The sequence below is a fragment of the Balaenoptera borealis genome, assembly GCF_965194805.1.
Source record: "Balaenoptera borealis genome assembly, chromosome: 2".
Taxonomy (NCBI): domain Eukaryota; kingdom Metazoa; phylum Chordata; class Mammalia; order Artiodactyla; family Balaenopteridae; genus Balaenoptera; species Balaenoptera borealis.
Window position 1 is genome coordinate 23,100,332 of NC_138867.1, and position 27,314 is coordinate 23,127,645.

The following is a 27,314-nucleotide window of genomic DNA, read 5'->3' on the forward strand; positions in this document are numbered from 1 at the left end:
AATGGATTCAGGAAGCTCAGAGAACCAAGCAGTATAAATACCAAAATAAGTACACCATAGCATAAAATTCTGAAAAGAACCAGAGGAAAAAAAGAAAAACACCTTACCTATAGAGGAACAAAGATAAGAACTGCATCTAACTTCTACTCAGAAATCATGTGAGCAAAAAGAGAGTGGATGAAGTATTTAAGGTGTTGAGAGGAAAAATAAGCACCAACTTAGAATTCTGTATACTTGAAATTATCCTTCAAAAGTGTAGGAGAAATAAAGACTTTCTCAAACAAAAATTGAGGGATTTTGTTGGTAGTAGACCTACATAAAATGTTGTATAAAGTGTTAAGTTATTTGGAGAGAACAAAAATAATATAGGTCAGAAACTCAAATCTGCATAAGGTAAAAAAGGGCATCAAAGGAAGGAATAAGTGAAGGCAAAATAAAAACCTTGATTGTTGTTAATCTTAATTGATCTAACAGATAACAATTTGTTAAAATTTATAGTATACAATGTACTCATTTATGTATGCTTATGTGTATATATATATATTTATATTATGTATACATTATGTATATTTTATGTATATCTATCTGTCTGAGAGAGGTGTGATTGTATACAAATGAAATGAATGACAAAAGGATGGGACGGAGGAATTAGTATTGTTTTGCTATTCTAATGTACTTTTCCCATGAAATGGAAATGGTATAGTGCTTTTTGAAAGTGGACTTGCTATACATGAATATATATACATATATATATCTAGGGCAATCGCTAATAAAAGTAAAAAAGAGAAGTATAACCTATATGCTAAGGAAAGAAAATGGAGTCATATAAAATGCTAATTAAAACTACGAATTGCAGAAAAAAAATGGAAGACAAAAACAGGGATAAGGGCACAAAAGAACAACAGTAATGGATATAATAGATATTAATTCAGCTGTATCAATAATCACTTTGAACGCCAATGGTCTAAATGTACCAATTAAAAATCAGAGATTTTCAGAGTGTATCAAAACACAAGCCCAACTCTACTTCATCTACTAGAAATCCACTTTAAATACGAATATACATAAAGATTAATAGTAAATGAATGGAGGGAAGTGTACCATGCTAACACTAATCATAAGAAGGCACAAGTATTTACATTAATTTCAGACAGCAGATTTCAAACAAGGAAAGCTATCAGGGATATAAACTTCCCAGTTTTAGAAAATTAGTTTCCATTTTTAAAATATAGGTTTTATATATATATCATAAAACTATAAAAATATATTACTTTTTGAATATTTAAAAATTTGTTATTCCTTTTTGCAGGACAACGTACATGGTTTATTAAAGTTTACCTTTAAATTTTAATATATATCAAGGATAATGCATTCTCCACGTCATTTTTTGGTGGGTGATTTCTTAGCTAAGAATTACTCTGGTTGATAAACTATAATTATAAATTACTAATCATTACATCTGGTCCTTAATATGTATACCAGGAATTTAAAATGTAGTGATGATATATTTTATAGTTTAATTGGAAGTGCTTCTATATATACTATAATTATTTCATTAAAATATTGTTCAATGAGTGATTAATACAAAGACAAAATGTGTATGCACCCTACACAATTAAATATGGAGTAAAAATGATGTTCTATTTATGATATTCTTTGAAATAAATTTGTCCCTGAAGATAATACAGCAGCTGGACTTATGGAAAAGATGAGACCCCACATGAAGAGAAAAACTGAGGCTATTTTTGACATCCCTGTTTCAAGGACAGATGATATTAAGGTAACTTCTAAACTAAATTTCCCTTTGCTTTGCATGATATATAGAAAAAGGAATCTGTCATTTAAAAAATTTGAACACATTGATGTCTATTTCAGTAAAGAATTAAAATTACTATTATGGCCTCAGTTGATTCTGAAAATATCTTAATGAGAAAAACTGCTGATTTACCCCAAATATTATGGTACACTATATTTGGTTTTCATAACAACTATGCAATAGAGGATGATGTTTCTGGTAAAAGATTATCTAATTTCAAGACAAAATATATATGTTAATCAGTGAAGAATATTACATGTGTGTGTCTGATGTGTGAGGAAAGAGCCCAAGTTATGAATATAAAGGCCTGTTTTTTTTTTAATATATGACTTAAGGTAGCATGACTTCAGATTTGGATGTGACAATCATGTTGACATTAAATAAAAAATGAAAATCTAATTTTAGCATATCCATACATCTAAATATTCTTTAAATTGTTTACCACTATGAAGATATGTACTTTTCTGAACATATAAGAAAATATACATCAATAACATATTTTAAAATATTAAATATGGAGAAGAAAGGAAAACAGAGGTATGCTGTTGCTTTGCCCTGCTGTAATTTTCTCATAATGCATGCGTTGACTAAACAGTTCTATACGGTCCATTTGACAAATGATTATTATTTGTAAACATACTAATATTGAGGGTCCTATTTTCCCTGTGAGGAAGGTATTAGTAGGAGGTAAGTATATATTTAAAAGATGACATGGATTCCACTTATATTTCTTGGACAAATAAAATAACAGGGGCAATTACTTTCAAATCAATTACAGATAGTTTTCAAATATGGATTGTGCTACCAACAAGTCATTTTAATTTTCCACCTAAGTTATGACTATATCTTTTGTATTTTCTTCCAAACTATGAATTAACTGCACCTATAATGGTTCTTATCAGCCACTTTTGATCTGTGATCAATCTATCCTATAGATATTCTATAAACCTGCACCATAGAAAAAAGATATTAATATCTAATCTAGGAAGTAAAGGAAATAATTGCAAAAACATAGTTGAAAGCTGTGTGTTAATTAGATGCATAGCAAACTCTTCCAAAATTTAGTGAGTTAATGCAACAATGATTTATTATTTCTTAAGAATTGTGATTGGAGAGGGGCAAGATGGCGGAAGAGTAAGACGCGGAGATCACCTTCCTTCCCACAGATACAGTAGAAATACATCTACACGTGGAACTGCTCCTACAGAACACCCACTGAACGCTGGCAGAAGACGTCAGACCTCCCAAAAGGCAAGAAAATCCCCACGTACTTGGGTAGGGTAAAAGAAAAAAGAAATAACAGAGACAAAAGAATAGGGATGGGACCTGCGCCAGTGGGAGGGAGCCGTGAAGGAGGAAAGGTTTCCAGGCACTAGGAAGCCCCTTTGCGGGCAGAGACTGCGGGTGGCAGAGGGGGGAAGCTTCGGAGCCGCGGAGGAGAGCGCAGCCACAGGGGTGCGGAGGGCAAAGCGGAGAGACTCCCGCACAGAGGCTCAGCACCAACCAGCACTCACCAACCCGAGAGGCTTGTCTGCTCACCCGCCGGGGCGGGCAGGGGCTGGGAGCTGAGGCTCGGGCTTTGGTGCTAGCCGGGAGGGAGTCCGGGAAAAAGTCTGCAGCTGCCGAAGAGGCAAGAGACTTTTTCTTGCCTCTTTGTTTCGCGGTGCGCAAGGAGAGGGGATTCAAAGCGCTGCCTAAACGAAATCCAGAGACGGGTGCGAGCCGTGGCTATCAGCGCGGATCCCACAGCAACAGGGGCACAGAGGGAAAAACAGAGAGATTCCTGCACAGAGGCTCAGCGCCGAGCAGCGCTCACCAGCCCGAGAGGCTTGTCTGCTCACCCGCCGGGGCGGGCAGGGCTGGGAGCTGAGGCGCGGGCTTCGGTCGGATCGCAGGGAGAGGACTGGGGTTGGCGGCGTGAACACAGCCTGAAGGGGTTGGCGTGCCGCGGCGAGCCGGGAGGGAGCCGGAGAGGAGGTCTGCAGCCGCCGAAGAGGCAAGAGACTTTTTCTTGCCTCTTTGTTTCGCGGCGCGCAAGGAGAGGGGATTCAGAGCGCCGCCTAGACGAAATCCAGAGGCGGGCGCGAGCCGCGGCTAACAGCGCGGACCCCAGAGACGGGCGTGAGCCGCGCCCATCAGCGCGGACCCCAGAGACTGGTAGGAGACGCTAAGGCTGCTGCTGCCGCCACCAAGAAGCCTGTGTGCGAGCACAGGTCACTCTCCACACCGCCCCTCCCGGGAGCCGGTGCAGCTCGCCACTGCCAGGCTCCCGTGAGCCAGGGACAACTTCCCAGGGAGAACACACAGCGCGCCTCAGGCTGCTGCAACGTCACGACGCCTCTGACGCCGCAGGCTCGCCCCGCCTCCACCGTACCGCTCCCTCCCCCGGCCTGAGTGAGCCAGAGCCCCCGAAGCAGCTGCTCCTTTAACCCCGTTCTGTCTGGGCAGGGAACGGACGCCCTCAGGCGACGTACATGCAGAGGCGGGTCCAAATCCAAAGCTGAACGCTGGGACCTGTACGAACAAAGAAGAGAAAGGGAAATCTCTCCCAGCATCCTCAGAAGCAGCGGATTAAAGCTCCACAAACAACTTGATGTGCCTGCATCTGTTGAATACCTGAATAGACAACGAATCATCCCAAATTCAAAAGGTGGACTTTAAGAGCAGTATATATTAATTTCCCCTTTTCCTTTTTTTGTTAGTGTATATGTGTATGCTTCTGGGTGAGATTTTGTCTGAATAGCTTTGCTTTCACCATTAGACCTAGGGTTAGGTCCGTCCATTTTTTTTTTTTTTTTTTTTTTTACTTAAAAAAATTTTTTTTCCTAATATATGTTTTCTTAATAATTTTTTCCATACTTTCTATTTTTAGAAATTAAAAAATTTTTTAATAAGTTTTTTCATATTTTTTATTTTAAAAAATTAAAATTTTTTTTCTTAATAAATTTTTTTCTTAAAAATTTTTTTCTTATTTTTTACTATAAAAAATTAATAAATCTATTTTTAAAAATTAAAAAAAAATTTTTTCTGAATACATTTACTCTTAATAATTTTTTTCTTATTTTTTATTATAATAGCTTTATTTTATTTTATTTTATCCTCTTTCTTTCTTTCTATTTTTTTCTCCCTTATATTCTGAGCTGTGTGGATGAAAGGCTCTTGGTGCTCCAGCCAGGCATCAGGGCTGTGCCTCTGAGGTGGGAGAGCCAACTTCAGGACACTGGTCCACAAGAGACCTCCCAGCTCCACGTAATACCAAACGGCAAAAATCTCTCAGAGATCTCCATCTCAACATCAAGACCCAGCTTCACTCAACGACCAGCAAGCTACAGTGCTGGACACCCTATGCCAAACAACTAGCAAGACAGGAACACAGCCCCATCCATTAGCAGTGAGGCTGCCTAAAATCATAAGGACACAGACACCCCAAAGCACACCACCAGACGTGGACGTGCCCACCAGAAAGACAAGATTCAACCTCATCCACCAGAACACAGGCAATAGTCCCCTCCACCAGGAAGCCTACACAACCCACTGAACCAACCTTACCCACTGGGGACAGATACCAAAAACAACGGGAACTACGAACCTGCAGCCTGTGAAAAGGAGACCCCAAACACAGTAAGATAAGCAAAATGAGACGACAGAAAAACACACAGCAGATGAAGGAGCAGGGTCAAAACACACCAGACCTAACAAATGAAGAGGAAATAGGTAGTCTACCTGAAAAAGAATTCAGAATAATGATAGTAAGGATGATCCAAAATCTGGGAAATAGAATAGACAAAATGCAAGAAACATTTAACAAGGACGTAGAAGAACTAAAAAGGAACCAAGCAACGATGAAAAACACAATAAATGAAATTAAAAATACTCTAGATGGGATCAATAGCAGAATAACTGAGGCAGAAGAAAGGATAAGTGACCTGGAAGATAAAATGGTGGAAATAACTACTGCAGAGCAGGATAAAGAAAAAAGAATGAAAAGAACTGAGGACAGTCTCAGAGACCTCTGGGACAACATTAAATGCACCAACATTCGAATTATAGGGGTCCCAGAAGAAGAAGAGAAAAAGAAAGGGACTGAGAAAATATTTGAAGAGATTATAGTTGAAAACTTCCCTAATATGGGAAAGGAAATAGTTAATCAAGTCCAGGAAGCACAGAGAGTCCCATACAGGATAAACCCAAGGAGAAACACGCCAAGACACATATTAATCAAACTGTCAAAAATTAAATATAAAGAAAACATATTAAAAGCAGCAAGGGAAAAACAACAAATAACACACAAGGGAATCCCCATAAGGTTAACATCTGATCTTTCAGCAGAAACTCTGCAAGCCAGAAGGGAGTGGCAGGATATACTTAAAGTGATGAAGGAGAAAAACCTACAACCAAGATTACTCTACCCAGCAAGGATCTCATTCAGATGTGATGGAGAAATTAAAACCTTTACAGACAAGCAAAAGCTGAGAGAGTTCAGCACCACCAAACCAGCTTTACAACAAATGCTAAAGGAACTTCTCTAGGCAAGAAACACAAGAGAAGGAAAACACCTACAATAACAAACCCAAAACATTTAAGAAAATGGGAATAGGAACATACATATCGATAATTACCTTGAATGTAAATGGATTAAATGCTCCCACCAAATGCACAGGCTGGCTGAATGGATACAAAAACAAGACCCATATATATGCTGTCTACAAGAGACCCACTTCAGACCTAGAGACACATACAGACTGAAAGTGAGGGGATGGAAAAAGATATTCCATGCAAATGGAAATCAAAAGAAAGCTGGAGTAGCAATTCTCATATCAGACAAAATAGACTTTAAAATAAAGACTATTACAAGAGACAAAGAAGGACACTATATAATGATCAAGGGATTGATCCAAGAGGAAGGTATAACAATTGTAAATATTTATGCACCCAACATAGGAGCACCTCAATACATAAGGCAAATAGTAACAGCCATAAAAGGGGAAATCGACAGCAACACAATCATAGTAGGGGACTTTAACACCCCACTTTCACCAATGGACAGATCATCCAAAATGAAAATAAATAAGGAAACACAAGCTTTAAATGATACATTAAACAAGATGGACTTAATTGATATTTATAGGACATTCCACCCAAAAACAACAGAATACACATTTTTCTCAAGTGCGCATGGAACATTCTCCAGGATAGATCATATCTTGGGTCACAAATCAAGCCTTGGTAAATTTAAGAAAATTGAAATCGTATCAAGTATCTTTTCCGACCACAACGCTATGAGACTAGATATCAATTACAGGAAAAGATCTGTAAAAAATACAAACACATGGAGGCTACACAATACACTACTTAATAACGAAGTGATCACTGAAGAAATCAAAGGGGAAATCAAAAAATACCTAGAAACAAATGACAATGGAGATACGACGACCCAAAACCTATGGGACGCAGCAAAAGCAGTGCTAAGGGGGAAGTTTATAGCAATACAAGCCTACCTCAAGAAACAGGAAACATCTCGAATAAACAACCTAACCTTGCACCTAAAGCAATTAGAGAAAGAAGAACAAAAAAACCCCAAAGCTAGCAGAAGGAAAGAAATCATAAAGATCAGGTCAGAAATAAATGAAAAAGAAATGAAGGAAACAATAGCAAAAATCAATAAAACTAAAAGCTGGTTCTTTGAGAAGATAAACAAAATTGATAAACCATTAGCTAGACTCATCAAGAGAAAAAGGGAGAAGACTCAAATCAATAGAATTAGAAATGAAAAAGGAGAAGTAACCACTGACACTGCAGAAATACAAAAGATCATGAGAGATTACTACAAGCAACTCTACGCCAATAAAATGGACAACCTGGAAGAAATGGACAGATTCTTAGAAATGCATAAACTGCCGAGACTGAACCAGGAAGAAATAGAAAATATGAACAGACCAATCACAAGCACTGAAATTGAAACTGTGATTAAAAACCTTCCAACAAACAAAAGCCCAGGACCAGATGGCTTCACAGGTGAATTCTATCAAACATTTAGAGAAGAGCTAACACCTATCCTTCTCAAACTCTTCCAAAATATTGCAGAGGGAGGAACACTCCCAAACTCATTCTACGAGGCCACCATCACCCTGATACCAAAACCAGACAAAGATGTCACAAAGAAAGAAAACTACAGGCCAATATCACTGATGAACATAGATGCAAAAATCCTCAACAAAATACTCGCAAACAGAATTCAACAGCACATTAAAAGGATCATACACCATGATCAAGTGGGGTTTATCCCAGGAATGCAAGGATTCTTCAATATACGCAAATCAATCAATGTGATACACCATATTAACAAATTGAAGGAGAAAAACCATATGATCATCTCAACAGATGCAGAGAAAGCTTTCGACAAAATTCAACACCCATTTATGATAAAAACACTCCAGAAAGTAGGCATAGAGGGAACTGTCCTCAACATAATAAAGGCCATATATGACAAACCCACAGCCAACATTGTCCTCAATGGTGAAAAACTGAAACCATTTCCACTAAGATAAGGAACAAGACAAGGTTGCCCACTCTCACCACTATTATTCAACATAGTTTTGGAAGTGTTAGCCACAGCAATCAGAGAAGACAAAGAAATAAAAGGAATCCAAATCGGAAAAGAAGAAGTAAAGCTGTCACTGTTTGCAGATGACATGATACTATACATAGAGAATCCTAAAGAAGCTACCAGAAAACTACTAGAGCTAATCAATGAATTTGGTAAAGTAGCAGGATACAAAATTAATGCACAGAAATCTCTTGCATTTCTATACACTAATGATGAAAAATCTGAAAGTGAAATTAAGAAAACACTCCCGTTTACCATTGCAACAAAAAGAATAAAATATCTAGGAATAAACCTACCTAAGGAGACAAAAGACCTGTATGCAGAAAATTATAGGACACTGATGAAAGAAATTAAAGATGATACAAATAGATGGAAAGATATACCATGTTCCTGGATTGGAAGAATCAACATTGTGAAAATGACTCTACTACCTAAAGCAATCTACAGATTCAATGCAATCCCTATCAAACTACCACTGGCATTTTTCACAGAACTAGAACAAAAAATTTCACAATTTGTATGGAAACACAAAAGACCCTGAATAGCCAAAGCAATCTTGAGAACGAAAAATGGAGCTGGGGGAATCAGGCTCCCTGACTTCAGACTATATTACAAAGCTACAGTAATCAAGACAGTTTGGTACTGGCACAAAAACAGAAATATAGATCAATGGAACAGGATAGAAAGCCCAGAGATAAACCCACACACATATGGTCACCTTATCTTTGATAAAGGAGGCAAGCATATACAGTGGAGAAAAGACAGCCTCTTCAATAAGTGGTGCTGGGAAAATTGGACAGATACATGTAAAAGTATGAAATTAGAACACTCCCTGACACCATGCACAAAAATAAACTCAAAATGGATTAAAGACCTAAGTGTAAGACCAGACACTATCAAACTCTTAGAGGAAAACATAGGCAGAACACTCTATGACATACATCACAGCAAGATTCTTTTTGACCCAGCTCCCAGAGAAATGGAAATAAGAACACAAATAAACAAATGGGACCTAATGAAACTTAAAAGCTTTTGCACAGCAAAGGAAACCATAAACAAGACCAAAAGACAACCATCAGAATGGGAGAAAATATTTGCAAATGAAGCAACTGACAAAGGATTAATCTCCAAAATTTACAAGCAGCTCATGCAGCTCAATAACAAAAAAACGAACAACCCAATCCAAAAATGGGCAGAAGACCTAAATAGACATTTCTCCAAAGAAGATATACAGATGGCCTACAGACACATGAAAGAATGCTCAACATCATTAATCATTAGAGAAATGCAAATCAAAACTACAATGAGATATCATCTCACACCGGTCAGAATGGCCATCATCAAAAAATCTAGAAACAATAAATGCTGGAGAGGGTGTGGAGGAAAGGGAACTCTCTTGCACTGTTGGTGGGAATGTAAATTGATACAGCCACTATGGAGAACAGTATGGAGGTTCCTTAAAAAACTACAAATAGAACTACCATACGATCCAGCAATCCCACTACTGGGCATATACCCTGAGAAAACCGTAGTTCAAAAAGAGTCATGTACCAAAATGTTCATTGCAGCTCTATTTACAATAGCCAGGACATGGAAGCAACCTAAATGTCCATCGACAGATGAATGGATAAAGAAGATGTGGCACATATATACAATGGAATATTACTCAGCCATAAAAAGAAATGAAATGGAGGTATTTGTAATGAGGTGGATGGAGTTAGAGTCTGTCATACAGAGTGAAGTAAGTCAGAAAGAGAAAAACAAATACAGTATGCTAACACATATATACGGAATCTAAGGGGAAAAAAAAGCCATGAAGAACCTAGTGGCAAGACGGGAATAAAGACACAGACATACTAGAGAATGGACTTCAGGATATGGGGAGGGGGTGGGGTGAGATGTGACAGGGTGAGAGAGTGTCATGGACATATATACACTACCAAATGTAAAATAGATAGCTAGTGGGAAGCAGCCGCATAGCACAGGGAGATCAGCTCGGTGCTTTGTGACCACCTAGAGGGGTGGGATGGGGAGGGTGGGAGGGAGGGAGATGCAAGAGGGAAGAGATATGGGAACATATTGTATATGTATAACTGATTAACTTTGTTATAAAGCAGAAGCTAACACACCATTGTAAGGCAATTATACTTCAATAAAGATGTTAAAAAAAAAAAAAAAAAAGAATTGTGATTGGTCAGGCAGTTCTGGTCTGGGCCAGCTTAGTGAGAGCTGATTGTCTAAGACAGTGGCATTGCATGTCTTTGGCCTTAGCTGAGATGAGTGGAATGACTGGGATGGTTATACCTCTCTTTCCATGTGGTCCTTCATGTTCTCTCTCCAAGTGGTCTCTTATTCTCATTTTTTGCTGTGTGCTAAGCATACTGTTGACCAACAGAAGCAACGTGGTCAACTTCGGATTTAAGTCAGAGATAGACCCTTACTGCAGATAGGTGAATGATAAAAGCACATTTAAAGTGGATGTGCATACAAACATAGGAAAACTTTGGGGAATTTTTTTTTTTTTTTTTTTTTTTTTGCAATTTACCAACATGTGCCTTCTGGACACAAATTAGTTACATTCTTCACTCTAGAGGATGATGTCATCTGTCCCTTAAATCCTCCCTAATGACAAAAGGAATCTTTTCCCTAGCTATAAGAGAGTATTCTGCATAAAACTCAAAAGTTAACCCCTTCCCAGGAATTGTCATACTAAGGGAGTTGCCTCCTTTAATATATCTTCTCTCTTCTTGTGAAAGCTGCATTCAATTACCTATTGATGCTGTGTGTAAAGACTTGGCCTCCCTGCCTTCAACTTGAAGATTCATCTCTGTTCCAGTGTTCTCAATAATATTAGTTAAGGTTTTGTTGTGAATTCATTAAAGTTCAAATTCTTCCTCTGCCCAAACCTGCTTCCATCATTCACTCAAAGATTTGTCTCTGAGAACTTTTATCAATAAACTTCATTCAGGCAATTTTCTTCTCAGAGCATGTTTCCCAGGAACCTAATCTGAGTCACTTCCCCATAGAAAACATGTTCAGTTGCATTCCAGGAACCTCTGAATTATCTTTCAATTGAGGCATCAGGTTCAAAGTTCATAATCTTGTGAACTGTATTAGGTCCAGGTACAGATGAAGCCCAACTGAGTGCAAGTTCTAAAGTGTATTACCTCTTGATCCAACACAGTGAATTAAAAAAAAAAAAAATCATTCATTTCCCAAACACCCAGCATGCAAAATTGAGACAGGCTATAGATAATTGCAATAGATACTTTTGACCAGGATAAGGAAGTACAAGAAGCATTTATGAAATACAGCTGAGCATGTGTTCTCTTTTCTGGGATTTGTTTCCTAGGTTATTGTTCTCTTTGGTTTTTGGCTTTACTCTCAGATGAAACTTTGACTCTGCCCTCTCAGATGACATTCCCGTTTTATAAGAATAGTCAGTGACTGAAGTTGGATAACATTTAATCCAACTCCCTTTTCATAGAAATCTGTGGCCCAGATCCCATTTTGCAATTTAAATAATCTCAATACCATTTAATCCAAGTTTGTTATATGCATCAATACAACTCTCTTAAAGATTTAGTGTTTTCTATGAATAGTATTTGGGTCCACTCCTGTTTCAAAAGACACATCCACACATTTTTATGAAATTGAGTTCTCTCTGACTTGAACCATATGGCTGATAACTACAGGCCAATCCCTTTAGGTTTCTTAAAAGCTTTTTGGTCTAGCTAAGCTTGTCTGCTCTGCACATCTTAAATCTTTCAGAGGCCTCAACAAAGTGTGTTACATTCATCATTAGTTGTTTAATGAGCTACATTTTTTCCTTTGAAAACTTTGCTTACTAGAGAGTCTAAAGATAAAAACAAACATATAATTTCATTCTTTTACATATAGCCATCCAGTTTTCCAGAACCACTTATTGAAGATACTGTCTTTTTTCCATTGTATGTTCTTGCCTCCTTTGTCATAAATTAGGTGACCATATGTGCGTGGGTTTATCTCTGGGCTTTCTATCCTGTACCATTGATCTATATTTCTGTTTTTGTGTCAGTACCATACTGTCTTGATTACTGTAGCTTTATAGTATAGTTTGAAGTCAGGGAGCCTGATTCCTCCAGCTTTTCTTTCTCAAGATTGCTTTGGCTATTCGGGGTCTTTTGTGTTTCCATACAAATTGAAAATTTTTTTGTTCTAATTCTGTGAAGAATGCCATTGGTAGTTTGATAGGGATTGTATTGAATCTGTAGATTGCTTAGGGTAGTATAGTCATTTTCACAATATTGATTCTTCCAATCCAAGAACATGGTACATTTCTCCATCTGTTTATGTCATCTTTGATTTCTTTCATCAGTGTCTTATAGTTTTCTGCATACAGGTCTTTTGTCTCCTTAAGTAGGTTTATTCCTAGGTATTTTATTCTTTTTGTTGCAATGGTAAAAGGGATTGTTTCCTTAATTTTTCTTTCTGATTGTTCGTTGTTAGTGTATAGGAATGCCAGAGATTTCTGTACATTAATTTTGTATCCTGCAACTTTACCAAACTCATTGATTAGTTCTAGTGGCATCTTTAGGATTCTCTATGTATAGTATCAAGTCATCTGCAAACAGTGACAGTTTTACTTCTTCTTTTCCAGTTTGTATTCCTTTTATTACACCATACACAAAAATAAACTCCAAATGGATTAAAGACCTAAATGTAAGAACAGACACTATAAAACTCTTAGAGGAAAACATAGGAAAAACACTCTTTCACATACCACAGCAAGATCTTTTTTGACCCACCTCTTAGAGTAATGGAAATAAAAACAAAAAAACAAATGGGACCTAATTACACTTCAAAGCTTCTGCACAGCAAAGGAAACCATAAACAAGACGAAAAGACAACCCTCAGAATGGGAGAAAATATTTGGAAATGAAACAACGGACAAAGCATTAATCTCCAAAACATACAAACAGTTCATGGAGCTCAATATCAAAAAAACAAACAATTAAAAAATGGGCAGAAGACCTAAATAGACATTTCACCTAAATAGACATTTCACCAAAGAAGACATACAGACGGCCAAGAGGCACATGAAAAGATGCTCAACATCACTAATTATTAGAGAAATGCAAATCAAAACTACAATGAGGTATTTTTTTTCTAGATCAAAAAATCTACAAACAATAAATGCTGGAAAGGGAGTGGTGAAAAAGGAACTCTCCGGCACTGTTGGTGGGAATGTAAATTGATACAACCACTGTGGAGAACAGTATGGAGGTTCCCTAAAAAACTAAAAATAGAACTACCATATGACCCAGCAATCCCACTACTGGGGATATACCCTGAGAAAACCATAATTCAAAAAGAGGCATGTACCACAATTTTCATTGCAACACTATTTACAATAGCCAGGACATGGAACCAACCTAAATGTTAACAGATGAATGGATAAAGAAGGTGTAGCACCTATATACAATGGAATATTACTCAGCCATAGAAAGAAATGAAATTTAGTTATTTGTAGTGAGGTGGATGGACATAGAGTCTGTCATACAGAGTGAAGTAAGTCAGAAAGAGAAAAACAAATACCGTAGGCTAACACATATATATGGAATCTAAAAAAAAAAAAAAAAAAATGGTACTGATGAACCTAGTGGCAGGGCAGGAATAAAGACGTAGACATAGAGAATGGACTTGAGGACACGAGGTGGGAGGGGGAAGATGGAGTGAAGTGAGAGTAGCATCAACATATATACATTACTGAATGTAAAATAGCTAGTGGGAAGCAGCAGCATAGCACAGGGAGATCAGTTCGGTGCTTTGCAATGACCTAGAGACGTGGGATAGGGAGGGTGGGAGGGAGGCACAAGAGGGAGGGGATATGGGGATATATGTATGCATATGGCTGATTCACTTTGTTGTACAACAGAAACTAACACAGTATTGTGAAGCAATTATACTCCAATAAAGACCTATTAAAAAAATATATATATATGGCAAATCCTGAGCCATATATAATTCATTTAAATTCTGCTTTCAAACTGAACAATTCTTTCCTTAGCTCAATACTCTCATGCAGTAACTTATCATACCTATACTGGAAAAGTCAAGTAACACTTTTTTTTTTTCTTTAATTTTCTTTTCCTTTCTTTTCTTTTTTTTCTTTTTTCTTTTTAATTTTATTTATTTATTTATTTATTTATGGCTGTGTTGGGTCTTCGTTTCTGTGCGAGGGTTTTCTCTAATTGCGGCAAGCGGGGGCCATTCTTCATCACGGTGCGCGGGCCTCTCACTATCGCGGCCTCTCTTGTTGCGGAGCACAGGCTCCAGACGCGCAGGCTCAGTAATTGTGGCTCACGGGCCTAGTTGCTCCGCGGCATGTGAGATCGTCCCAGACCAGGGCTTGAACCCGTGTCCTCTGCATTAGCAGGCAGATTCTCAACCACTGGGCCACCAGGGAAGCCCCTCAAGTTACACTTTTAACATGAAAGGTTTCTAGGCACATATTTTATCTTCTATGATATTGTAAGCAATATTTTTGCCATATATTTTACTATAACTTAAATGTGTCCTTTTTTTCAGCCTTTTTTATCTATTTCCTCACTACTTTTTCAGTTTGGGCTAACATTTTGTTTGCCATTTTTCTAGTCTTTTTTAATAGATTCCTTGACTAATAGTTTCCACTTGATGCCCGGTATCAAAATCAGTGACACATATTTTAGGTTTTGTTGAGGGAGAAAAAAAAGTTACCTCAAACCATATTTGTTTAAAACAGCAATGTTTATTATTTCTCACAATGCTTATGATTCTCTGAGCAGATCTTCTCTGGGCCAGCTGCTTACAAGCTGACAACATAGCATGGTCTCACTGATGTGTATGGGGCCTCAGAGGGAATACCAGGGAATGACTGGGTCTAATTCTCCATGTGGTGCTTAAAATGAAGTTCCTGGATTATTCATGTGGTGGCTCAGGAATTCAAGCAGACAGAGATGGCAAGTCATACTGCAAAACCTGGTTTCAAGTCTCCAGTTTTATTATATCTGCTAATGGTCTATTGGCCTATGCAAATCACGTGGCGAATTCTGAATCTGAGGGGTAGAGAGAAAGTCCATCTTCTGAAGAAAGTAGGGACAAGCTCACATTGCAAAATATATGCATATAGGAGTGGGCAGGACTTTTGGCAACCTTTTTTTTTTAATATCTACTGCAATATGGTATTGGGAACTCCCCCCTCAGCAATATTAAATTGTATATTCTCAGTAACACCACACTCAGTCATCACTCAGTGCCTACCTTCTCTTTGTTCACAAGCAGCAAGTATAATGTGCTATTCATGTGTTTTGCATTTTAGGAGCTATAGTCATATTCTGCATGAGCCAGACTGAATTTATTATTTAATTCCAAATCTTCCCTAATCGTGTATTCCTTATTGCCTTTAATGGTTTAATAATTCTTCAAGTCATCTAGGCTCTAAGTATTCAAGTTATCATTGCATATCTCATTTTGTTCCAATCAATCAGTTTCTAAGCAATGCTGACTCTATAATATGCCTTTTATTATATTTTTCCTTTCTATCCCCAATGCAAATGCTTTGGGGTGGGTGGATTTTCTTATCTCAGTACCAATACTAACAGAGCAGATTTTTCTTTCTTAAATCTTTCCTCAAGAAAGTGCTATCAAAATTTTCCTAAAAAAAAAAATATTCAAAGGCACAGTGAAGTTAAAGACACATTTTAACAACTCACAACTCAGCAAATTTTCCACAACTTTAACCAGACCATCAAGGTCACCAAAGACCTGACACAACCTGGTTTTTTTTTTTTTTTTTTTGCCTTGATCCGTATACTAAGGCCAAATGTATCACGTGTTGATTTCCTGCACATTATGCTTCCACACTATTTGATCCATTCTCATTTCTTTCCTTGCAGCCTAAAATACTTGTTATTACCTTTTTTTTCCAAATGGAAAAATTCATTTCAGTCTCCAGCAAATAAAACAAATAAAAGCCTCTGTAATTTGACCTTTTCAGATGAAAAAATCATATTATTAGTCCCACCACCATCATCACTTTCACCAACAAATGGAAAGCACTTCTTCCTCTGAACTCACAAAATTATTTAGGACCTTTCTTGCAGTATTTAAATTTTCAAGCTAGTAATAAAAATACCTGTTTACTTGTCTAGTTGTTCTATGATAGGAATAATGTCTAACATACTTTATATCCAGAAATATCTTGTACAAGGCCTTTAAAGATGAACTCAACAAATAATGGCAGAACAGAATCCTTTAGCTATGGAACAATAGATTTTGATATAAGTACAATAAACTTCATAAAATAATAAAATAATTTATATTTAATTTCTACTGCATTTTTCCAAGGTCAGTCTCTTGCCCTTACAAAAATAATTTTGCAAGTCCCTAAAGGGCAAGATGTTAAAAGTAGAGACAAAAGAATCTGAAAGGAAGACTGGGGTTTTTGACATTTTCACAGTGCTAAGGGAATAAAAATTTGAGTTAATTAGTTGCCAAGGAGAAGAAAGCAAATTATAAAAGCAATATTAATATCTGTTATTCTTATATAATTACGATTGTACCAGAGAATCCAGACAATCATACAAAGATTATTACACTCCCTCTAGTCAGTATGATGTAATCGTCTTTTAATCTTGTTGCCTATCAGATTATAGGGTTAACTTACTCTTGATGATAAAAGCATCATTGAAAGCATTTATTATTTTTCATACATAGGCCTATCCTGCTCATATCTCTGTACCTCTCTTTACTCTGGGATGTTGACCTCATCATATTCTGGTTACCTTAGTGGCCCCAAATACTAAAACTGTGTCTTCCCATCCCAGTGAAGATTGATGAAATCCCTTCCAACTTCTCTGCCTCTGGGCATTGCTGCCCAGATTTTCAAATTCTCCCTCCATATAAAGAATAGTTAACCCCTAAGAAGAAAACTGGAGCAAGTGAATATTGGCTCATTCTTCTTTGGTTTCTTTCTATCTAGGATCTTGTTTCATCAAATCTTGATTGCCACAGCAGCTTTCCAATAGACTTATTATTCAGTAAACTTCCCCTTCTTTTTCTTCTCCTTCTCCTCCTTCTTCTTATTTTATTTGGCTTTCCTATATGTTCTGGGTAGGACTTTTGGTCTAACAAAATTACTCCATCATAGCTGGGATTAGAAAACTCTGTTAAGTTCTTTGCCACCCAAATTTAAATCAGAGACTATTTCGAGAAGAAGCAAACGGTCAGTAGTTCCAATGGAACCTGAAATGTTAACAAGCTGACTAAAGAGCATCAATTAAATAATGTGTCACAGAAGTCATTGTCTTTAGCCAAAACTGATAATGTCAAGTGTGGAGTGTTTGGGACAAAGCCAATGTCAGAGTGTGTTGTTGAATGATTGACAGTTACTCTAATAATGTATGGAATGCATCATGCATTTTAGTTACTGAATGAAAGACAGCATATACAGAGAATGAAGGCGAGTATTGTGGGGATAAGTACATAAGTAGCTTCTTTTTCTGTTCTTCACTTATTTCCCCCTAGGTCTTCATGAATGACTAAATCTAATAAATGAATTTGGAAGAAAAAAATAAGCTAACAAATATACAGTAAATGTCAACTAGCTACAGTAATTGTAAAACAACAATGTATATGCATGTACATCAATTTTGGATAAGGTAAAATGTGAAATGATGTGGGTCTTAGAATCAATAAAATTATGTATGCCACTTCCCTCAATGTGAGCTTCATCAGGATTCAAGGCCTTATTTAATCCTCCATTCCACTTACTTTTTTGTCTTATTTCTCAATTGTTTCAGCACTTGAATAGAGAAGTGGTGTTACTTATTTCTATTCTTTCAAATCCTAGTAGCTGTATTAAGGATTGTATCCTTTCAAGTAAACTGAGTTGTGAGTCAATAAGATCAGATTTTTAAGTTCCTTCTGTCCTAGAGCAAGAGAAGAAATGAAGAAAAAAGGGGTAACAGGATTCAGATCCCCTTTAGAGTAATTGTGGATCTAAAAGTGCTACATTCATTTTGAAGATAATAAATTGGGCTAATGAAATTAACTTGATTAGGAGTTACAGAAGGGAAGCAGTAAGCAGTATATTGTTTAAGATTTTGTAAAGCAGGAAGACTGTATGAAATTACAAAACATGACATTCTAAAATATTAGCATATGTGGCATATAAATTAAATACCATTGCCCTTTTCTGACTCAAGAGTTTTGAAATTTAGCAAAAGCAGTAGTTTGTAAATCACAGAATGAATTCAAGCAACCTAACTTGTTTTGGGCATATTTTACAGATCCTATTTTATCCTGTTACCCAAGAAACCACTTGCATCTATCACGTTACTCTGGACCGTTTGCCTCTTGAAAGAATTCACATTTAGCCTTCTGTACCCCAAAACCACGTTATTGCTACCTCAGGGACATGTTGCCTAGATTCTATCAATGCTTCCTATAAATTTCCCCTATAATGACAATATTGGCTAAATAATAACAAATGCCAAAAGCACTCTGTAGCTTATGTTCAGTGTTGTTTGGCCAGATTCCTCAGGCTGTTGCTACCACTCTACTGTAATCTACTCAGCCAGAATGATCTTTTTGAATTTACAAGCCATCAAGGGACAGGAATCATACGAAACTCTGGCTTATGCCACATTTCTAAATGTGCTAGTTCTTGATCTTTATATGACTCTGAACCCGTCAGCACTTATGATCAAGGCGTTTTTACCCATACCTTTCTCTCTGAAAATACTGACTTAGTTGAATATCTGCCAAGCCCTCTTCCCTCTCACATCCATCATCTTCCTGGAATCTCTATCCATATAGCACATAGAAAGATTTTTAGTTATAAAAATGGCACAAAGTTCAAAGGAAATAATAATGCAAGTTTTCTGCATCTGTGTCTGTTCTCTACATGTTTAATAATTTTGATGCCTACCATAAAGTCTTGCATACAGTAACTGTTTACTAAACTTTTATAGAATGGATGATTAACAGTTTATCTCCAATAAAATATAGATGACCATAAAATGTTTTGCCTATTAATCATAATAAATGGGTGAAGATCAAGAAGTTGGTAGATGATGAACATAAGAGATGAAAGCACATGATATAATGTGAACTACAATGAAATCTTCCTAAGATTTTTTTCTTTAAAATGCACATGTTAAAACATATATGGTTTAAACTCTGTGTTCCTTTGTCTGAATTTTTTTGTGTGTTTCTGTACATTTAAGCTCATGAGTTACTAATTGGGATGCAGAAGGGCTCTGATTTTGAGAAATTTATAAAATAAATTTGAAAACTTGTTTTCTGTCTCAATTATGGTTTTATCATTGAGCTTGGTATATGATTTATTTTTGAGATACAATTCATGCTTATAAAGAGATATTCACGGTAGCAACAAGTTGTCTTTGTTTTAACTAATTAAGTTGAAATGAGTTACCTGTACATTCATAGAAAAAAAAAAAACAACTCTAAGTATGGCTTTTAAGAATACTGTTGCTTTCACTTCTCTCTGTGCTAAAATATAAGCCTCAAGTTTTTCATAGCCATTCTCACACAGATAGTAGGAGTAGCAGGGCATCCATTTACTTTCAGCTTTTAATTAATGTGAAAGAATAGACTACCCTGAAATACATGCCCAATAAAAACATCTAAATAAATAATGAAAAAGGGATCAGACCATTTGCTATATATGATTCGGTAGAGGAAGAGTTTGGTCAATCAGAATTTCAGCTAGAGTTGTCTTAGGACCTCTGATGAAATTAGAAAAATAGTAGAAATAAATTGTCAAGGGAACTGATATAAGCACTATCTAATGATCCAGCACAAAAAATTAGCAATTCAGGAGAGACTCAAATGTGCATAGGTTGAAAGATCATTAACTCTGAAACAGGATTTTTCTTTTCATTTGGCATGGATATCATTTCCATCTCATACTCTGGGGTGAGCCTGTCCAGTGAAAAACACTTTGCCCCTGAGTGCTTTATGCTTGAGCACTGAGGGCTTTATTCCTCCATTAGAGGGCATGCTTTATTGTGCTATTTGAATTAATCAAGAAAATTTACTGCTAGCTTACAATTTGCATAGCACTATTGACATCAAGTAAGAGCCTTTCATTTCTCTAAAAGCAATATTTGTTGTTTGTTTTATGGTTTCTTTATTCATGGGATTTTAGTTCCATTGCCTCCTTGAATGTTTCTAAATCTGTTGCCTAAGCACTTAGTTTGCTTCTAATCCTTTGCATCACTAATAACTCAGCCTTTCCAAGCCAGTGGGCCACTAAATTGCACTTATTTTTCTTTCTGAATAAAAAATATATAGTATTTTATACTTTTTCATCAGTTATTGCTTGTTCATCCTTGCTTCAAATGTATATTAGCATAATTATATTTTTCAAAATCTTAGCTTTTCTTCTCAAAGATAAAGACATGAGTCTGTGAAACTACATAGTACTTGGTGAATTTTAAGAGTCGTAAAGATAATCATCAGATTCAGTATGAGGGAAAAAATTAACTTCTATTCCAAAATATCTTTGTTATGAAATTCACAACTAGGTTTAAATCTGGCCTATGGTATAAGTCACTCTGTTTAGTGGTACTCAGGAAGAACAGTAATGTATGTTTAATTTTTATAAATAGAAGTATATATTCTAAAAAGACTATGAAATTTTACATCTACTTGCAGTACATGAGAATAATGTTTTCTTTACACTCTGATTTATTACTAAATGTTCTTAATAATTTACCTTTTGTAAACTGATACATAAAAATTATAACAATATATTAATTTTAATATGTTTGTTAGTGACATAAACAATATTTCTGGTCATTTGTCTTTATCTTGTCATTATTTGTTTATACCCTATTCTCATACTTTTTTATTAGTTTGTAGAAACTCTATTTAGGAACAGAAATCTCTTATTATAAGGGATATTTTCTCTCAATCTTATATTTGTACATCCTCTATGGTGTCTTCAAATATAAACAGACATACACAAACAAATCCATATAGTAAAATCTGTCAGTTTTTGTCTTCACATCTGGATCTCTTCATTGATTAAAAATTAGTGGTAAAAACAAGCCACTGTAAATATACTCTTCCATACGCTCAATTGTATTTTTGAAGGTTTTTTTTTCATTTTTCGATTGCAGCTTTTTAATCCATTTGAAACACATTTATGGTGGTTTGAGGTCAGGACCAAGCTTCATCTTTCAATATGGATAAACAACTATTTCAAGGCTGTTTAATTACTTGAAATGGCAAACTCCTCATGAATCATATGCCCATACATGCATATATCTATCCCTACATTTTAAATTCTGGCTCATCAATATCTTTGTCTATTTTTCAATTTGTTTTACTGAGTTTTTTTTTTTTTTTTAATTTAAGTCTATGGACATTTTATCCAATGCTAAGAAAGTATGGGATAAAGTTCAATAATTCCTTGGTTCCTCTCCTTTAATTCCTTTCTTTCTTTTACTTGAAAAATATATATCAACGTGTCTACTGTAGGTCAGAAATACCCAATAGTAAACAGGAAAAAGGTAACACTAGGAAGAAAGAAAAAGCAGTAATACAAACAGATAAATGCAACTGAAAATTATGTAAGTACTATTAAACGATTTTCCTATCCAAGAGGATTTTGTTGCAGAAAGATAGTTACTAATGTTTTTAGTGTTTTTAGCGTTTAACTTATTAATTGTAATTACATTTATTATAAAGGTCTTAAAAAACACACACGATATATCTTTTTTTACTTTTATAATAATAGTTATCTTGAAAAGTAATTTCACATTTCCTTATACTAATTTTACTATTTCAACAAATCATTTTGTTGACTACTTCTAAGTGCTTCAAATACTATACCAATACAGAAATCATTAAATAACTATAGAAGTTTATTTCTTCTCCTATACTATTTAAAGGAATTGCATTATGTAATTTATTCATTTTCTCATTTTCTTTACACTTTTTCCTGTACTTTTCAAGGATAGAATCATAATCTCAGAACTAGAAATAAAATAGCATACTATCTTTGCCTAGGTTATGGGTTGTGGTTTGTCAACAATTGACTTCTAATTCAACTATGAGGCCTGATTGTACCTTCTAAGGTGTCTCAATAATCTTTATTTAAACATTGTTCTAGGCCACTTTAAAACATCATATTAATTTTCTAAGTCACATAACCCTCTAAACTTGTGCATTTCCTTGTAACCTGAAGCTTTTTCTGTGTGTAACCATGTCTACCAAGTTTAATTTTCTTTATCTCCCATGTTCCTTAAATATTTAGAAACATCAAGTGGCATCACATACTATATTTTACAGGGTGGTCCAGAGTTTATATATCCTAGGAATTCAGAGATTGGGTATGCAGTCTGGTTTTCTCTAAGCAGTAGATCAAGCTACTATCCTTCATCAGATTTGGGGAATGCTTTCTACCTGACCACTCTGTAAAAACTGGAGCTGATAAGCCTTTCTGTTTCTAGTGTATGTCCTACTTTTACCAGAATAGCTTGGTTTATTCACAGTTCCCTTTATTTACCCTTCTCTATTTTTCAGTGTGAAAAAATTAGTAAACCACAGTTTTTATACAGACAAATGCTTAATATTATGGAATAATCAGATATATATGTAAACCAATAATGGTTATTATTATATAATAATAATATATAAAACCAATAATTTGAATTTTTATTCTATCTTGCTGTTCATTACCACTGCCTAGTCAACAGGCTTCCTATTAACATTAACTCCTTTAACATTTAGATACTTCTATTTTTGAAAGCATTTTTGCTTTCTGGAACAAAGTGTTCTGGCACTATCTTCAGTGCAGGCATATCTGTTTGAATATAATGCACACATTCCTGAAAGGTCTTGCATTCTGTAAAATCACCACTAACAGGGCTTATGGAGAAAATGGCACTGGCTAAAACATACGAAGCTACGTAAACAGAGTACTAACAAAAACAGTAATTGGCATCTTGGTCAATTACTGGGGCAGATCAGGCAAACAGCACAGGTTTTCTGGAAGTTGCCCTGGGGGATATTAAAATTGCACAAAAATAATAGGGATGAAACTTTGGCTTGTGGGAGGCACAGAATCATTGCAGAGGGAAGTGACGCTCTAAACATTGTGGCAAGTAAAACCTACCTCCAGCCTAGGACTCTTTAGTGGTGGGATTATAGCTCTCCAGAGTAAACTCAGGGCAGAGACCCATTTTCAAGTTTCCAAAAATAGAGATGAAGGGACTCTTGCCTACGAAATAACCAAGCTTACTACTTTTTGTTGAGGGTTACAATTAGCCACTATTTTGGCTCTCTCCCTTTAGTAAATCAGACATGAATCCACACAGCCGTTTTTTAACTTACACTCATAACTCTCCCCTCATTATTAATGATGTAGGAATAAAAATGGTTAATGGAAAGATGTTATCGCAGAAGGAAAGTTCTTGCAATAGCATGGAAGCAGCTGCTCTGAAATAGTTTGTAATTTTTTTTTAATTTAGAAATAATGTTGGAGATAAAAATCTGTGAGATCATATTTAAATTTTAAAAAATCTGGGAACTCATAGAAAATAGTTTGAGAGGCCAGATATAAAACTTCCATCCTTCACATTTTGACAACACATGTAACATTTTCTTCTTTTTGGTCCTGAGTTTACATTGATACTTCTGATTTTCACTTACATTTCCAAATGCTTTAATTTTTTATAAATAAAACCTAGTTAATTTTTTCTATATCAATGCATATTTAGATCTTTCACTTTTAACCTAAACTGGGATTATATCTCACTTACTTTTATAACTCTCCAAGTTTTTATTGAACAAGTCAAAATTTCTCTAAGACACAGAAAAAATAATAAATAATGCTGATAGATTTTTCTAATGATAGATTACCCTACTTTCGTGGAATAAACCCTGTTTGTCCTGATTCATTTTGATTTAAGTACTACTGAATGGCTTGATTTTCTAATATTTTATTTATATTTTGTCATTTCTTCAAAATAAAATTTATCTGTAATGTTCTTTGTGCTGTTATGGTAACCTGGTAAGATGATTGGATAAGATTTTTTATATTTTCTATGTTATGGAACATTTTAAATAAAATAGAAACTGTTCCTTGTCAATTTTGTTAATTTATGCTTCACTATAAAAACATCCATTTGCTTAGTTTTTTTTTTTTTTTTAGATATTTGAAATACAACTTTATTCTGATTCTAAATGGAAAGAAATGGGAATGACAGTAACAAACAAGATTCCACCACTGAATATTGTGATGTGACTGTAGCAGTCTTATATTTGAAACTCAAGGAGGAAATAACTGTGTTCCAAAATACCTAAATATGCAGGTCCAAAAAAATGAAGATTTTTTTTTTAACTGCCACATTCACTCCGAAGCCCATTCATCTCCTTCAGCATCCCAAAGATTAAGCACATGTTCTGCTTAGCTATATAATAAAGAGGCAAACACGCTGTACCGCTGACATCACAGGACAGTTGCCTATAAAACTAGACTCTGACACTGGGCTCCAGCTTCACTTTCTCACAGGTCATCATCCTCATCCGGGAGGGCAGTTGTCTGAGCAACCTCTAGATCGTGCTTGTACTGTGCTGCCAATGCTGGGTCCATGACCACCTCTGGTGGGGCAAAAGCAGGCATGGCGACAAACTCCAAGTTAGGGTCTCCAATCAGTTTTCTAGCAAGCCAGAGGAAGCTTTTCAAAGTTATAGTTACTTTTGGCAGAAATGTCATAGTACTGAAGATTCTTCTTTTGGTGGAAGACAATTGACTTTGCTTAACCTTTGTGTCCTTAATATCCACTTTGTTGCCACACAACACGATGGGGATGTGATCTCTATGCCAGGTCTCTATGCCAGTTAGGCACGTTCTTGTAAGTAACTCTCAATGTTACATCAAACATTATAATGGCACACTGAGCTTGGATATAATAGCCATCTCTCAATCCACCAAATTTCCCCTGACCAGCCGTATCCCATACATTGAACTTAATAGGTCATCTGTTGGTATGGAACACAAGGGGATGGACCTCAACACCCAAGGTAGCTACATACTTCTAAAATTCACCAGTCACACGACGTTTCACAAATGTAGTTTTACCAGTACCACCATCACCAACCAATACAAGTTTGAACTGAACTTGGGGTTCTACTTGGGCAGCCATGGTGATGCTACTTCCAGAAGCGTCTCTGCACCCATCTGACTGAGGGCTCCATTTGCTTAGTTTTTAAAATGCATTTGTCCAAAGTTGCACATCATATTATTTTACATGATTTTATTACCTTTCATATCTGTGGCTATATGTTACATTATTTCATCTTTTCAGTCATAGGCAGGCACTGGTATCATACATTAAAAACAGACAAATATTTATTTGTCAGGTTATATTTTCATTGTTATATTAATTTTATATATTTGAATGTAGTGAATATTTTAATATCCAAAAAGGAGAAAAATATCTAAACGAAAATGTGAACTCCAAGTAAACAGCATTTATCTAACACAAACAACAAATAGTATGTAAACAAAGAAAAGAAACCTAGGTTCTAAACCTAGATATCTATGACCTTGAGTAATTTACTTAATTTTCTACGTGAGTTACATAATGCTTGTTATTACAAATTGGATCTCAGTAATATCACTCTAAATATGAAAGTGTTCCCTGGGTAGGTGTGTGTGTGTGTGTGTGTGTGTGTGTGTGTGTGTGTGTGGTGCGAGCGCACGTGCATGCACATGTGCGCGTGCATGCACATACGCATGTGCTCATATTTTACAAACTACAAACTACTCAGAATAAACAATAATATAAAATGGAGAATTAGGCTTTTTATCTATTACAGCCACTGGTTTTGTCAAATGTATACCAAAATCCTTCAGAGGTGTAACACATTTTTCCCCCTTAATAAGAGGTTTTTATACCCAAGTATCCAAATCTCATTAACTCTATCAATATGACCATGGGTACATCCTCACTGGGAAAATCTTCCTAGAATTTTCCCATTTGACTAACACTGTACATTGTCTTATTTGATTAAATAATTTAAATCGAGTGAAGGATTCCAAGGAGTTCTTTTTTTGCAAAGAAAAAATATTTAACCCTGTAATGGTGGCAGATAACAATCTTTGTTAAACTTTGAATTTAGTTTCTCAAATATAATTCTCTTTGAATGGCACTGTACTTATGAAGTGTCCAAACCCTTCTTGCAAATTATAGATTAATGACAAGGATGCATTTTTATTGTTCAATTTCCTCTAATACAGAAAAACCATTCAAATAAAAATTTAAAATAAATGGATACAATTAAGTAATCTTATCTGTCTGTAATACTCTAGGTATACTGTATTCCATAGGACCATTGATACAGAGATATTGATAATATCTCAATCACTATTTATTACTGTCCGAAACAATCACTATTTGTTACGGTCCAAATCAGTCCTGATCTAGTTTATAATAAATCGAAATAGGACCAAGGCATACATGATATCACCAAATGTTATTTCATCTACAAAATGAGGATAATTTTAACAACATGAACATTCTTAAAGGCTTTTTGGAAATAGTTCATACACATTATAAGCATGTGATGCCTAATAGGTATCTTTATGCTTTACACTATTTATTATTATTATATTAAAAAGAATGGGCATGGCAAGAATAGTTATTGTTCAGTCTGAAAAGATAGAACACATTTTTTAATCTTTTTCTTTAACCCATATTATTTATTTATTTATTTATTTATTATTATTTTTTTAACATCTTTATTGGAGTATAATTGCTTTACAATGGTGTGTTAGTTTCTGCTGTATAACAAAGTGAATCAGCTATAGGTATACATATATCCCCAGATCCC

The 27,314-nt window shown here is 35.6% G+C and overlaps 1 pseudogene across 1 annotated transcript; it reads right to left on the reverse strand.

Annotated features, from left to right (window-relative positions):
* Positions 1-14,560: 14,560 nt before the first annotated feature.
* On the reverse strand, positions 14,561-26,143 carry LOC309624655 (GTP-binding nuclear protein Ran pseudogene; annotated as a pseudogene). Its single transcript has one exon. The product of its transcript is annotated as a GTP-binding nuclear protein Ran pseudogene (transcript).
* Between the last annotated feature and the right edge of the window lie 1,171 nt (positions 26,144-27,314).